The sequence below is a fragment of the Bactrocera tryoni genome, unplaced genomic scaffold (assembly GCF_016617805.1).
Source record: "Bactrocera tryoni isolate S06 unplaced genomic scaffold, CSIRO_BtryS06_freeze2 scaffold_212, whole genome shotgun sequence".
Lineage (NCBI taxonomy): Eukaryota > Metazoa > Arthropoda > Insecta > Diptera > Tephritidae > Bactrocera > Bactrocera tryoni.
Genome location: NW_024395936.1, coordinates 102,037 through 115,244, shown reverse-complemented (window position 1 = coordinate 115,244; position 13,208 = coordinate 102,037). Strand labels below are relative to the sequence as shown.

Sequence of the window (13,208 nt, the reverse complement as noted above, 5' to 3'; positions counted from 1 at the left end):
TGATTGAACTCAGCTAAAAGGAAACACAAATCTACAGGACTATTATCTTAAAGTCCCAATACTCTATTTCGAAACTTTTTTTCAACAGGTCACTTTATTATATTCAGCCTGTTAAATGAAAATTAAATGTTTAACACCCTTTTGACACCCTTTGTTTATCAACGTACTTATATAATAACATTTGGTTGAAACTGCACACTAAACTATCTAAATGCAATGTGGCATCGAGACCACAAACAAATTTCAGTCAATTTACTAATTAGCATTTTTAATGACTTTATGTTCTGGGCAACAACGTACAACAACAGCAAAAAATTTACATTCGCAAAATCTCAACTAAACCATAAACTATTTATAACGAACCAAAAATGTAATAAAAGATCACGACACCAATTTGCCTGAACCATTAATGTGTGGGATGGTTCTTTTAAGGACGCCTCTCCGCTCACAAGAGGACATAATATGGTTTATTTTAACGAATTCCGTGTTTTTATAAAACTTATTCACTAACAAGTGTTTTTGGAGAGAAGTAATAAATCTACAAAGAACTGGCAATTTAAATACTTAATCTATTTTTAATAGGGATATTCACATCAGCTTTGTCAATTCGGAAGTTTTTTACGTGAATTTTCTTTTTTATGCTCGCTGCAAAATAATTTTAGACAAATTTTTCATAAGTAGATATTTAAAAAATTTAATCAGCTGGTTTTGAGCAAAATTTACCACACTATAGAGATCGAGCAAAAAGTATGATCCCAGTCAAGTTTTTAACGAAGTATCAACTAACTAATTACCAGATTATCATGTTCAGTCTCAATACTTCTAACGATTTTAATACCTAAACTATTTATTGTTATACAGTTATATAAAGCGATAATTTAGAAAAGCTCTAAAAATTAGTTGAGATCTTCAATCAACCAGACATATCTATTGAGTTTATATAACTTCAATGTTTTACTAAAAGATAAAGTTTGCTTTGAATTCTGCACTTTGGAATTCAATAAAAAAATGCCTAGTTAAATCTAATAAAATCTGTAAACAAGACTCGCTCGCGAGCGTCAACAGGCTTCTGTTTATTTTATTACATGAATACCATCCATGGAATGCAACAGCCTAAATACAAAACAATTTGCAAAATGCAAGTGTTGTTTTAGGTATGTCTATGCGTTCGTTCGTATGTATGTGTGGCAAATATGTGATAAATAGCGAGAAATTAAAATGTGATCACGTTGCACTTGCATAATTCATAAACTCGCAATAATGCCACAATGACAACTATAATTACTGCTCATGAGCAATCTGTTAAAGGAAAGTAGTACGGACTTAAGTTAATAAAAAAAATGCTTACACATAATTCAGCACAAAAGAGCATAGAAGCCTGCAAAATGTCTAATTTAATTTTTACAATTTTCGACTAAACAAAAAACTCGTCGAACATAAGTATTTTGGGAAACCCAATTCCCGTTGGAAGTGATTAAGTGCTTTTACTTTTATTACTCTTTATTATAATTATATTTGAATATTCTGCCGTTTTTTGTTGTGTTTTAGTTGTTTTAACATTTTCCTGTGAAACTATTTACAACTTCTAAATCGAATTATAATTCGTTTTATTTCAACAGATGGAGGAAATAATAAAATAATATATGCAAATTTACAAACTTAATATCTGACTGCCCAATTATTCACGTATGCTTTTTGAAAACTAAAAATGACATTAATTAATTTATTAAATTATAAATAATTACATACTTATAAATAAGTTTTTAGTTTAAATTGATACGAAAAGTATACAAACATGCATATCAGAAAAAGGGTGCTTCATTACATTTGCACCAATATCAATATTTCATTTTTCATTCTAATAACAGCTGCTCTCATGCCACAAAAACAACAACTTCAAATACTTAAGTTAAGTTCTTCAAATAGCCATAGGCATTTCCTTTGCTTTGCTAATGGGCTTAACTCAACGCAACTCAATACAGCCGTTAGCCGAGTTTACTACATACACGCGCATATACATAACTCATAATGGCGTCCGTTCGAACCAGTCGCTTAACTTCACTTTTTTTTATTTACAAAGGGGCGAAGTGCAATTTCCACTTCATCAACATAATTAATTTCCAACACACAGCGAAAAGGATAGCAAAACTATGGAAAGACAACAACAACAATTGCACATTAGCGAAGAAATTGACTAACTAAGTACGTAATTATAAACAGCTACTGAGACGTAGGGTGAAACGACGAGGAGACTCTTAACTTTCTAAACTTGCATGTAGGGTGGGTGCGAGGTTTTTGAAAAATATTTTTCAGCAAAGTGTGCACGACGCTACTTTTAACTGCAGAATTAATGAAAAATTAAGAAAAATAAAACTCACAAAAAACAACAACAAATTCGCTTTAACTTATAACCAAGTTGTTTGGAGTATTAGAAATGAGCGTAAAGGGAAAATGCAAATACTCGACCAGGTTGACCGGCAAGGATATTAAGCAAAAGCAAGGCAGGAAGTGATAGCGCTCGGTTAAAGCAGGAAAAAACAGACAGTGCGCAGCAAGTCCAATCAAAACCAAACACTAAAAATTAAAGAAAAACACAATTTAATCTTCGGCTTTGCGGGGTCAGGGGATGTTGTCGTTGTGAAGATAACGTAGAAGAAGTTCTGGCGGGCAAAGTGGAGCATAAAAGTCACAAACTTTATTCCACACCCCAGTGCCGACAGTGCGATTTACGCTTTTTTTGAGTTTCCAACATTTTGCATTTATTTGCGTTTTCCCTTCGATTTTATTAAATTATTTTATTTTTTATATTACTTTTATATTTTCGCAACTGTAAACAACACTTTCTGCCAAAGTGCGTGAACGTGGCCAACACTTTTGCATTTTATCGCTGCCTGCTTTGTAATTTTAAATTTTTGTGCGCTTATAGTTTCTGTGGCGTTTTGTGGGAAAAACTTTTCTCATTGCGCGTTTCAGCCCTACCACTTAGTGGATTGCTGCATTTAAATGCAACCTCTTCACAGCGGATGAAAGGGCATTTTTTGTGGTCCGAGTAAGCATTATTCGGGCAGAGTCTTTTGTATGTGCTGCTAGGGAATATTTTCATATGCATAGGGACAAAATTTTAGCATGGAATTAGGCATTTGACAGCGTAAATGCAGTCTTTATTAAAGAAAAAGCTAAACATTCTTTGGTTTAATTTGTATACCCTGAACAGGATTTACTTTGTTTGACACGAAGTTTGTAACGCCCAGAAGCAAACGTCGGATACTCTATAAAATGTATATGGTAGATAAATGATCAGCGTGATGATATGAGTAGACTTAGTCATATTAAAACTAAAACGGCTGTGTAAATTGACGTTGAGTAACACCAAAAGCTCCGTCAGGATCGGGAAGGACCGCTCCGAGCAGTTCGATACCAAACGGTGTTTCAGACAAGGCGATGCCTATCGTGCGACTTCTTCAACCTGCTGCTAGAGAAAATAATTCGAGCTGCAGAACTTACTCGAGCAGGTACAATCTTTTATAAAAGTTTACAGCTGCTGGCGTATGCCGATGTATCAATATCATTGGCCTCAACATCCGCGCCGTTAGTTCTGCTTTCTCTATACTGGATAAGGATGCGAAGCAAATGGGTCTGGTAGTAAACGAGGGCAAGACGAAATATCTCCTGTCATCAAACATAAATTCGTCGCACTTGCGACTAAGCACCCACGGCACAGTTGACAGTTATAACTTCGATGTTGTAGAGAATTTCGTCTATCCTGGAACCAGCATTAACAGCAACAATAATGTAAGCCTAGAAATCCAACCCAGAATAAAGTAAATTCCTCTATCGACGAACAAAAACCAAACTCTATACATAAGTCACTCATTATTCTCGTCCTGCTATATGGACGATGACAACATCTGATAAGTCGACGGTACGAGTTTTCTAGACAAAGGTTCTGCAAAAGATGTATGCTCCTTAGCGCGTTGGCCACGTCGAATATCGAATTCGATGGAACGATGTATGAAATATTTGACGACATTGACATAGTTCAGCGAATTAAGAGACAGCGGCTAGGTCATGTTGTCCGAACGGACGAAAACTCTCCAGCTCTGAAAGTATTCGACGCAATACCCGCTATGGGAAGCAGAGGAAGAGGAAGACCTCCATTCCGTTGGAAAGACCAGGTGGAGAAGGACCTGGCTTCCCTTGGAATTTCCAACTGGTGCCGTGTTGCGAAAAGAAGAAACGACTAACGAAGATTATAGAAAGTAAGGAAAAGAAACGTAAATGCATGCCTAGAAAGCTTAGAGTGTTTTCATAACTATAATAAAAGACAATATGGTCAATATTCTCAGGAGCTAGATCATTCAGAATAAATTTAGGAGAAGTATTGCAACTAAGACAAATATATAACAAAACATATCAAACTATACCAAAATAGAATATAGTTTTAGCGGTATATAGCAAGCAAAATATTAAGGCATTGAGAGAGACAGAAGACCTTATTGACCCCTCGGTAGTTCGGTTTCAAACTGGTTCTTCAAAGAAAACACAAGCCATACATACATAGGTTGATTGGGAGGTTGATATTTATCCACTTCACAGTTCGGACCAGCCATAATGTGATTACTACCTCTTTGGAAAATTCGTTCCATTAAGGAAGATGGCTTCTCTGATATTGGCATTATCATCAAAACGGCAATAACTTATCGAACATAAATGAAGGAAACAACTTTTGCATTTAAGAGACTTCCTGTATTTATATATACGAGGTGTGTTCAAAAAGTATCGCGAATTTTGTGTTTTTTCAAAAATTATTTATTTATTCATGAATATGTATCTATTTTGTCCCCTTCAAAGTAATCCCCTTGAGATATTATACACTTGTGCCAACGGTTTTTCCAATCTTCGAAGCACGTCAAAAAATCATTTTTTTTTATCTTCTTTAGCTCCTCCTTCGATGCCGTCTTTATCTCGTCAAGAGAAGCGTAACGTCGTCCTCTCATGGGCCTCTTCAGTTTAGGGAACAAGAAAAAGTCACAGGGGGCCAGATCTGGGGATACGGTGGCTGCGGCATCATTAGTGTGTTGTTTTTGGCCAAAAAGTCGCGCACAAGCAACGATGTGTGAGCAGGGGCGTTATCGTGGTGCAAAAGCCAATTTTTGTTCTTCCACAAATCCGGGGGTTTCTGGCGGATTGCTTCGCGCAAATTGCGCATAACTTGCAGGTAATATTCCTTATTAACCGTTCTTCCCTGTGGCAAGAACTCATAATGCACCACGTCCCTGCAATCGAACCTCGTATATATATATGTATGTATTTGTTAACATACTTCACAAAAACTTTAAACAAATAAAATAATGTCGATTTGCCTACAACATCGTCTCTTGAATGACTATATGCTACTTTTCATACTTTGTTGTACCTTCAATGTCGCGCCTTCATCTGATAATTGCAATAAATTAATTAATATGAAAAGTAAAGTTGTAAATGGCTTTTTTTTTGTTGCGCGTTGTTATTGTCTTTGCAGCTGTGGCTGGTGGTAATGAAAGTTTTAACAAACTATCATGTGGTTGTTGGACTACAAAGTATTATGGGACGCACAACAGCCGCAAATATCCTGTCGCCAACTGTCAACGTTATGGCTCCACCGAATGAGCCACACGACGAGCAGGACGCACGACCGAATGCGCGAGACTAACCAATGGAGATGGAGTGCGAAAGCCAACTTGTTAGTCGGTTTGGACAGTTCGCCGTTGACTGTGTTGTTTTCTGCCTTCCCGCACCGGATCAAGGAAATGAGAAAAGTTACTTTTTTGGTTTTAAATGTGTTAACGCGTCGTAACTACTTGCTGCTCTGCATTCCGCTTGCAATTCGTGCTCTTAGTGCTGCATTTCATAGCAGCGACATTTTTAAGTTGCTAAAAGGTGTAGACTTACGAAATGTTTTTATTTATTTTCCAATTTTTTCTCTACTTCGCCGGTTACTTTTTTATTTCTCAGTCTTGCTGCGGATGCGTTTTAAGCTTAACAGCCTGACATTAAAGTCAGTCACAGCCACGCCGCACTGCTCGCTTTTCATCTAAGTAATGATGTTGAATTTTGCCGCACTTTGTCATTCGAAATGGAAATTTAAAATTGTTCGAAGCGAGCCTCCTAACAAATGTTGTAAGTTCCTCGCTCTAGAAGATTAATCTTTTCATGATTTTATTAATCACTTGCAAATGCTATCATAATTGTATATATTGAGTTGATCCATATCTTAATAGACAGATTTTAATTCCAAAGATAACTCAAAGTATTATCTGCAATACTACCTTCGTCCAAATAGAGAAAGCTAACACGTGAAATCTTTTCTTGTTTCGGAAAGGACTAAGTCTTCTAAGTGTTCTTACATACAGTACCTTCGCAATATACACCAAAAAAAAAAACAGCGCTCAGTGTGAATTTCAGTCTAAGGGCAATATTATTATCTATAAAAACTTATTTTAGTTGTAGCGAATATTTTTAAAGAAATATGGATATATTACTTTGGGCAAAAAATAGTAATGATGGGTTTTCATTAGGGCAAAATAATTGACTTCAAAAACTGCTTCAACGAGCAGCTGTTCAACTGGTGTCAAATGCGTTTTCATTACAGCATCAGTTGTAACCCTGTCGCTAAGTTTTGGTGTCAGATAATTAACAACCCGGTTTCACTATAGGCGGCAATTGTGAACAGACAATTTCACCAGCTGTTATATTAAAAATATAATTCCTTTTAAAAAAGTGCGTGAAAAACAAAAAAAATTATAAATATAAAAAATTTGCTATTGCAACTGCGGTGCTATGTCTTGTAACGACATTAAAAGCATGAAAAAAGAGGACTAATCAAAGAAATCCAAAGCAGTGAAGGATTAGACCAGGCTAAAAGATTCGTTCTAGCTGTGGATTTTACACCACACTTAGATTTAAGCTGGTTTCTGAGAATCCAAAGTGGTTAAAAAACTTCCTGAGAACGACTCTGGAAAACTTCGACTTTTTAGTTGGGCTCCTTACCCCATATATAGGGTAGTCGAAAAAGGATTTTCGTAGTTTTAATCAAACTTCAACTTATTGTTTTTTATATTTACAATGAATCTTAATGACCCAAATATTTTTCATTTTAGTCGACCATTTTTTGCCATTTTTCTGCTAAAGACAATATTTCATCAGCGTTTCTGGTTTCTTGGCGAAAAACTGCGACAAGTAATTTTCACAGGGAGTTCTGAATTGACCGAAACAATTGATGTTCCGATGGTGCAAGTTCTGGGACGTATGGTGGATGCATCAAAACTTCCCAGCCAAGCTTTCCCAGCGGTGTCCTTATGGAAGATGAAGTCCTTTCTGTTGATCAGTTCTGGCCTTTTTTTCGATTGCTTGCTTTAATCTTATTAGTTGTTGGCAGTAAAATGTAGAGTCAATATTTCGGTAGCTGGAGCAGATCATAGTGGATGATTCCTTTCCAATCCCACCAAATACTCGGCATAACCTTTCGAGGTGTCAATCCTGGCTTTGCGACCATTTGCTTCACCACGCTTGGACTATGATCAATCGTTTCAGAAATTGTTCGATTTCATTTTGTTTCAGCAAAGAATCGCAGATGTTAATTCGGTCCATTAAATTTTTCACAGTCAATTCGTGTGTTACCCACACATCAAGCTTCTTTTTGTAGCCCGCTTTTTTTAAATGGCTGTTTACGTGACGGTCCGAACCATTTTTGTGCTACAGGAACTGATACCGCATCGGAGATATACGACTGCAACGACAATCTATTAATAAAATACGAAAATAGTTTTTCGACTATCTAATATTTATAAAAGAAATACATGACTCCTTGAAGCGATTTCGGCCGGTAAAAGACTGATGGCACCACTACGCTATTTGGCCACAGGCCGTAGTTTCTCGAGCCAGATGAATATTTTTCTGTTGGGAAAATCTACCATTTGTCATATAGTGCATAAGACGTGTGATGGAATTTTTAAAGCTTTAAGAAATGAGTTTTTAAAAGTGAATATTCAGGTATATTCGTGCATTAGTGAAATAATAAAAACTGTATTATGGTAAGATTCCGAACATCCAAGAAGAATGGATAAATATGTACACACGTTTTTACCAGCTATGGAATTTCTCTTATTGCTCTGCTCTAGAGTATTGGATGGGAAACACATAGCGATTCAGGCGCCTGCCAACTGCGGTTCCGAGTGTTTCAACTACAAGAAAATCAATACCATTGTTCTGATAACTATGGTTGATGCCGACTATAAATTTTTGTTTGTAGAAGTTGGAGCTTGTGGTCGCGAATCTGATGGAGGTTTTTGCAAAGCAAAACTATTGGAAAATAATAAAATTGAAATAAATTAAAATTTTTATAGATATATCAGATGTGCTCTTTCGATGGCTCTTAAGTTTTTCGTATTCGAACTCTTTAAAAACGTACTTGATGAAACCATTCAGCTTCCGCAATGAAATTATTGCGTACAAGATGTCTAATTATAATATGTGTTTTGCGTTTTCGGATCGTCACGTTACTCCCGAACAGGCGAAAGTTATTGCCCTCGCGATTTGTGTATTATATTATTTAGGCAAAGACACAAATGGCATTACTGATCCGGGTAATTGAAAATGGAGTTGAGGGAAAATGGAATGCTTTTATCAGTTCCACGAAGCAGCGATTTAGGGAGGGCAGCAGACACGATAAGTTGAATGGAAATATAAGAGGACGATATTGCATAACACGTGTTTGTAGTCTCTTTCTCTTTTACAAGAATGTAATTCCATAATTTAAGTTATTTTGTAAATACAAAATATTTTCAGGGCCTTATTTTATAAGCTTCTCAAATTTATATGAAACAAAAGTAACATCAGTTTAAATTCAATATATTTTTATATAATGCATACCTTATACAAAAAATGTTATAAAAATATTTTTATTAATTATAATTAAAAAGACCTATGAATGCATTAAATGAAAAAAGTTTCCATCCCTCAGTTTTATTCAATATTTGAACCGTTGTACATACATACATACATACATATTCAATTTATCAATGAATATAGTATTTTAAAAATTTGCTTTCTCACGTTGAAAAAATTATAAAAAAGATATGGTACATTTCATTTGACTAGCATAGAAAAAAAATTTTGCGAATTTGAACGGTATGATGGAGCTATAAAGTAAACCAGCAAAATTAGGTTTTATTAACACATACAATTGTGCAACTGCTCTTATTTCAGTAATTTCTTTAAGCAGTTGAATATCAATTCACATATGACCCGCTTGAAATCTTTTGCTAATTATGAAAATTCTTGGGCCCACTCTCGGCCATTTGACGATACAAAGTTTCCTAACTCATCCCAACCATCAGTTTTAGTTACTCACTACTACTTGAGTATACTTATCATCGTCTTTTTGCACTTGACGTTTTTCTTAATTACCATATGATGTGGATGACGTTGATAGTATATCCCAGATATAATTTCCGACTCCAACAATGTTGTTGGAGAGCTTGAGGCCGATGGACTGTCCTACATATAATAGCAAACATTCACATGGTAAACAAATAGTAATATTTTAATTTATTATGCTTTATGTATATACTCACTTTTGTTAGATTGGAAGTGGAATGAAGCGAACTCTCAAAGTCGGCTCTAGAATCTTCAATGATATAATTTTTTCAGCACCTTGTTCACTTTTTGTGTAACTTATACGATTAAAGGCTGCCTGAAAGAAATGTTTGTTAAATATTTTTTTTTGTAATACTTTACAAGAACTTACGCGTAAAGAGCAGCAAAAGTTGTTACATTTGGCTGCCACCTCCGATAGGGGCATCTTTAATATTTCAGCCACCTCATGTTATTGAGCTTCTCGAAGGGTTCTGTCTCTATATTCAGTAGAAATGAAGTTCCATTTTCCTACCCTGGTGTCAACTTCTAGAACTAGATGCTGAAACTGAAAAAAACTACAAAAATAAATAAATTATATCCTGAAAATATAATTAAAACCTTACCTCGAAATCGTCAAAAAACTTTTTGAAAATACGTTATCCTTTTTAGCTGCCATACGAACGGCAATAAACAAAATTGCCAACATCGCGGCAAATCAAAGTTAAATCTCTAATGTTGCCACAAATTGAAGTTTGAGTGTTTTTATTTGGTTATCATTTTATATGACCGTGACAAATATGCCAGCAATCGTAATTGACACCATTTGACTACCGTTTTCATTATTCTGACAAAATTTCACGTCAAATAGTACCTAATGAAAACCACTAAAGGAGGAAACCAGAAGGTAAAGTGAAAACCATCTTCAAGATCATTTAGATAATTGAGCCAACTGAAGACATTAATTGTGAATCGCTACGCGCATTGAAGATTATAGTGGGAGAAGACAACCAACATCAGTGGTGACTAAAGTACTTTCGCGTAATTCTCCTTTCTGTGTTGGCGGACTTCGGACTAAAAAAATAACCTTGGTCGAGCCAATACTCGAGGTAATCTAAGTAATTTACGACGTTATATTATTATATAATATTTCTTATTTATTTATTTAATTCAAATAAGGAAAAATCCATAGGCATCTACTATAGGCGCATATTTAAATTATGTGAACTGAAATTGCTAAATAAAGAAAGAAGAATTTCAGCGAAATGCCTTATGATCATATGATAGCGTTCCATTTCCTCACAATTCTTAGCACATAAATGATGTCCAGTAGGAGTGTAAAAAGTAATTTTTAAATTAAAAATTTCTTATTTAAAACACCTGCAAAAAGTGTATAATGTGAATTTATTTAAATGTTTACAGACTAATATAATGAATTTGAAGAAAAAAATATCCGTAAAGTGTATTAAATGTAGTGAAATAGCTTGTTGAGAAGTTTTGAGATGTTTTAACTTTAAGTACAATAATCTAAGCGTTTGCGGTACCTATAATCCGGTATATTTTTTTATCAGGAAGACTTCCTCTTTCCAACGACACCTTCAGATCGCGGCGCCAAAGAAATCACTATACACTTATTTTCAACTCCTTTATACCGTTAAATCATTCCATAAAATAAATCTTCTGTTTCAGATTTATTTTGTCACTTCATCAGCAGATTGCAACGTCACATGCAAAGTGGTAGGATATACATGCACTAAGAAGGATGTAAAGCCCTTTAACCCAAAAATCTTGGATTGGCACAATAATAGCGATTCAAATTACTTTTCTTTCAATTTATTATTATAATTTTTTCCGTTTGCTTTACTAAAAATTGACATTTGCAAAAACTTTATGCCAGAAGTGCAAATTTTTCTAAAAAAAAAATTAACTACACTTCCACAAAGCACTTAAAAAACATTTGTGTACACCTGACAACACAACAACACGCTTTATATAAGCGGAAAGTTATATTTTATTGCTTGCTACAAGAAAAAAAAAAAATATATTCACCCACCATTACACAGCTTAAATAACTGGCAGGATATTTGAGTGCTACTGAGTAAGCAACGAAAAGCCGTTTCAACGACTCACGACACTCGTTGTCGGCTGCGCCACACACACAATACTAACGCTAGTTAACGACAGACTGAAACGCGCAACACAACCCACTCAGCTCACAAAACACGGTATATCGAGTGAGTTCTGTGACTTCATTGTTTTTTTCTGAATTTCCCTTTAAAACTTCAGCTTTTTCTATCAAGACGAAATCAGCGTTGCAATCATTGAAACGAAGCTTTCATTAACCGTTTGTAATTGCCGACTGTGTAGCCGTTAGCCTAACGCGTCCAAGCAACCAATTATTCTGGTAAAACAAAACCGGCAGCCGAAAAAATGCACGCTCGTGTCCTTGCAACACAACAACGACTGGACGCGTGTGCATTTCCGTTCTCCTGCCACAGAAAGGCCAGAAGCTCTGCTTTGAATCAAAAATTTTACGAAAAGTACACGAATTAGACACGTAATCCATTACTCACTTGCCTCCGTATTTTACCGTAGACACGTTAACACACACTAAATTGTGCCTTCATATAACAGTTGTTTAAATAGAAAGTGCAGCACGAGCAGGACCTTCGGAAATTCGCAGCTATCAGTTAAACTTTCATATCATATGTTGCAAAACATTGTTATGCTGGTGGGTAGAAGCAAGTGTTGAACTGTTGAGCGCAAGACTTCTCAATAAAACGCTCATTGACATCTTTCAATTAATACCGTTAAAGTTCTCTAATCTACATTGCCGGTTAATGTGCGAGTGCCAGTAAGGTCTGGGGAGTTTGAGTTTTAGCTGAATAAGCTGAATGTGGAGGAAGGAAGCAAGTGATGATTTGCTGAGTGCAAAGTGAATAAGACGCTCTTTGAGAGCTTTCAATTTATACCGATAAGGTTCTCTAATCTAATTCGCCGGGAGTGTGATAGTGCCAGTAAGCTCTAGTGAGTTTGAGTTTTAGCTGAATGTGGAGGATAGAAGCAAGTGTTGATTTGCTGAGTGCAAGGCTTCTCAATGAGACGCTCGTTGAGAGCTTTCAATTTATACCGTTTAGGTTCTCTAATCTATATCGCCAGGAAGTCTACGAGTGCCAGAAAGCTCTCGTGAGTTTTCAAAAAGCTGAATCAGCTGTATGTCGGGCAAAAGTTTAGAGTAACTTTAAGGGTTTTTTGGGAGAAATCAACATAAACAAACGGTTTGAAAGGAAAATGAAAATATTTTAAAGCTGGGTTATTTGGATATTATGAGGAAAACGGATAGGTACCGAAGCTTCATCAATACATACCAATGTAACATTTCTTAGATATGTGCAAGGTTTAAATTTTGCGTGGATTTCTTGTGTTTTTACCTACTGAGGTTTTTCCTTTAGAGGGTATGGTTTAAGGGGTTACATGTCTTTCCTTGCCTTTTTTCTCTCTGGGCCATTCCTTCAATTGGCGACATGGTTTTGTACCCGTGGTTCTCCGATTTTGACCAAACTATAGAATATCATAATATAGACCAGAAGAAGAATATCCGTCAATTTTTTAGTGGTCAAAGTTGCTCCACTGGTTTTTGGCGCGCAATTCAAACTCCGATCAAACAAAAAAATTACTATTTCTTTTATTTTTTAACTATCTGAAAATTGAGTGCAAAAAATTTTGAAGTTATAGAATTTTATGTGAAAAAAATCTCAGCTTTCTGAAAAAATATTTTCAAACTCCAAAAAAAATTTCCAAAAAATTTTGTTCAA

The 13,208-nt window shown here is 35.4% G+C and overlaps 1 long non-coding RNA gene across 4 annotated transcripts; it reads right to left on the bottom strand.

Annotated features, from left to right (window-relative positions):
• Window positions 1-9,046: 9,046 nt before the first annotated feature.
• On the bottom strand, window positions 9,047-11,984 carry LOC120780183. 4 transcript variants are annotated; one of them, XR_005705832.1, is made up of 5 exons: window positions 11,447-11,984; window positions 10,020-10,280; window positions 9,788-9,961; window positions 9,615-9,729; window positions 9,047-9,537 (listed from the first exon to the last, which is right to left on the bottom strand). It is a non-coding gene; the product is annotated as an uncharacterized LOC120780183 (long non-coding RNA). The 4 variants fall into 4 exon arrangements; XR_005705831.1 differs by having other exon boundaries at window positions 9,788-9,971; window positions 10,020-11,984; XR_005705830.1 differs by having other exon boundaries at window positions 9,615-9,733; window positions 10,020-11,984.
• Between the last annotated feature and the right edge of the window lie 1,224 nt (window positions 11,985-13,208).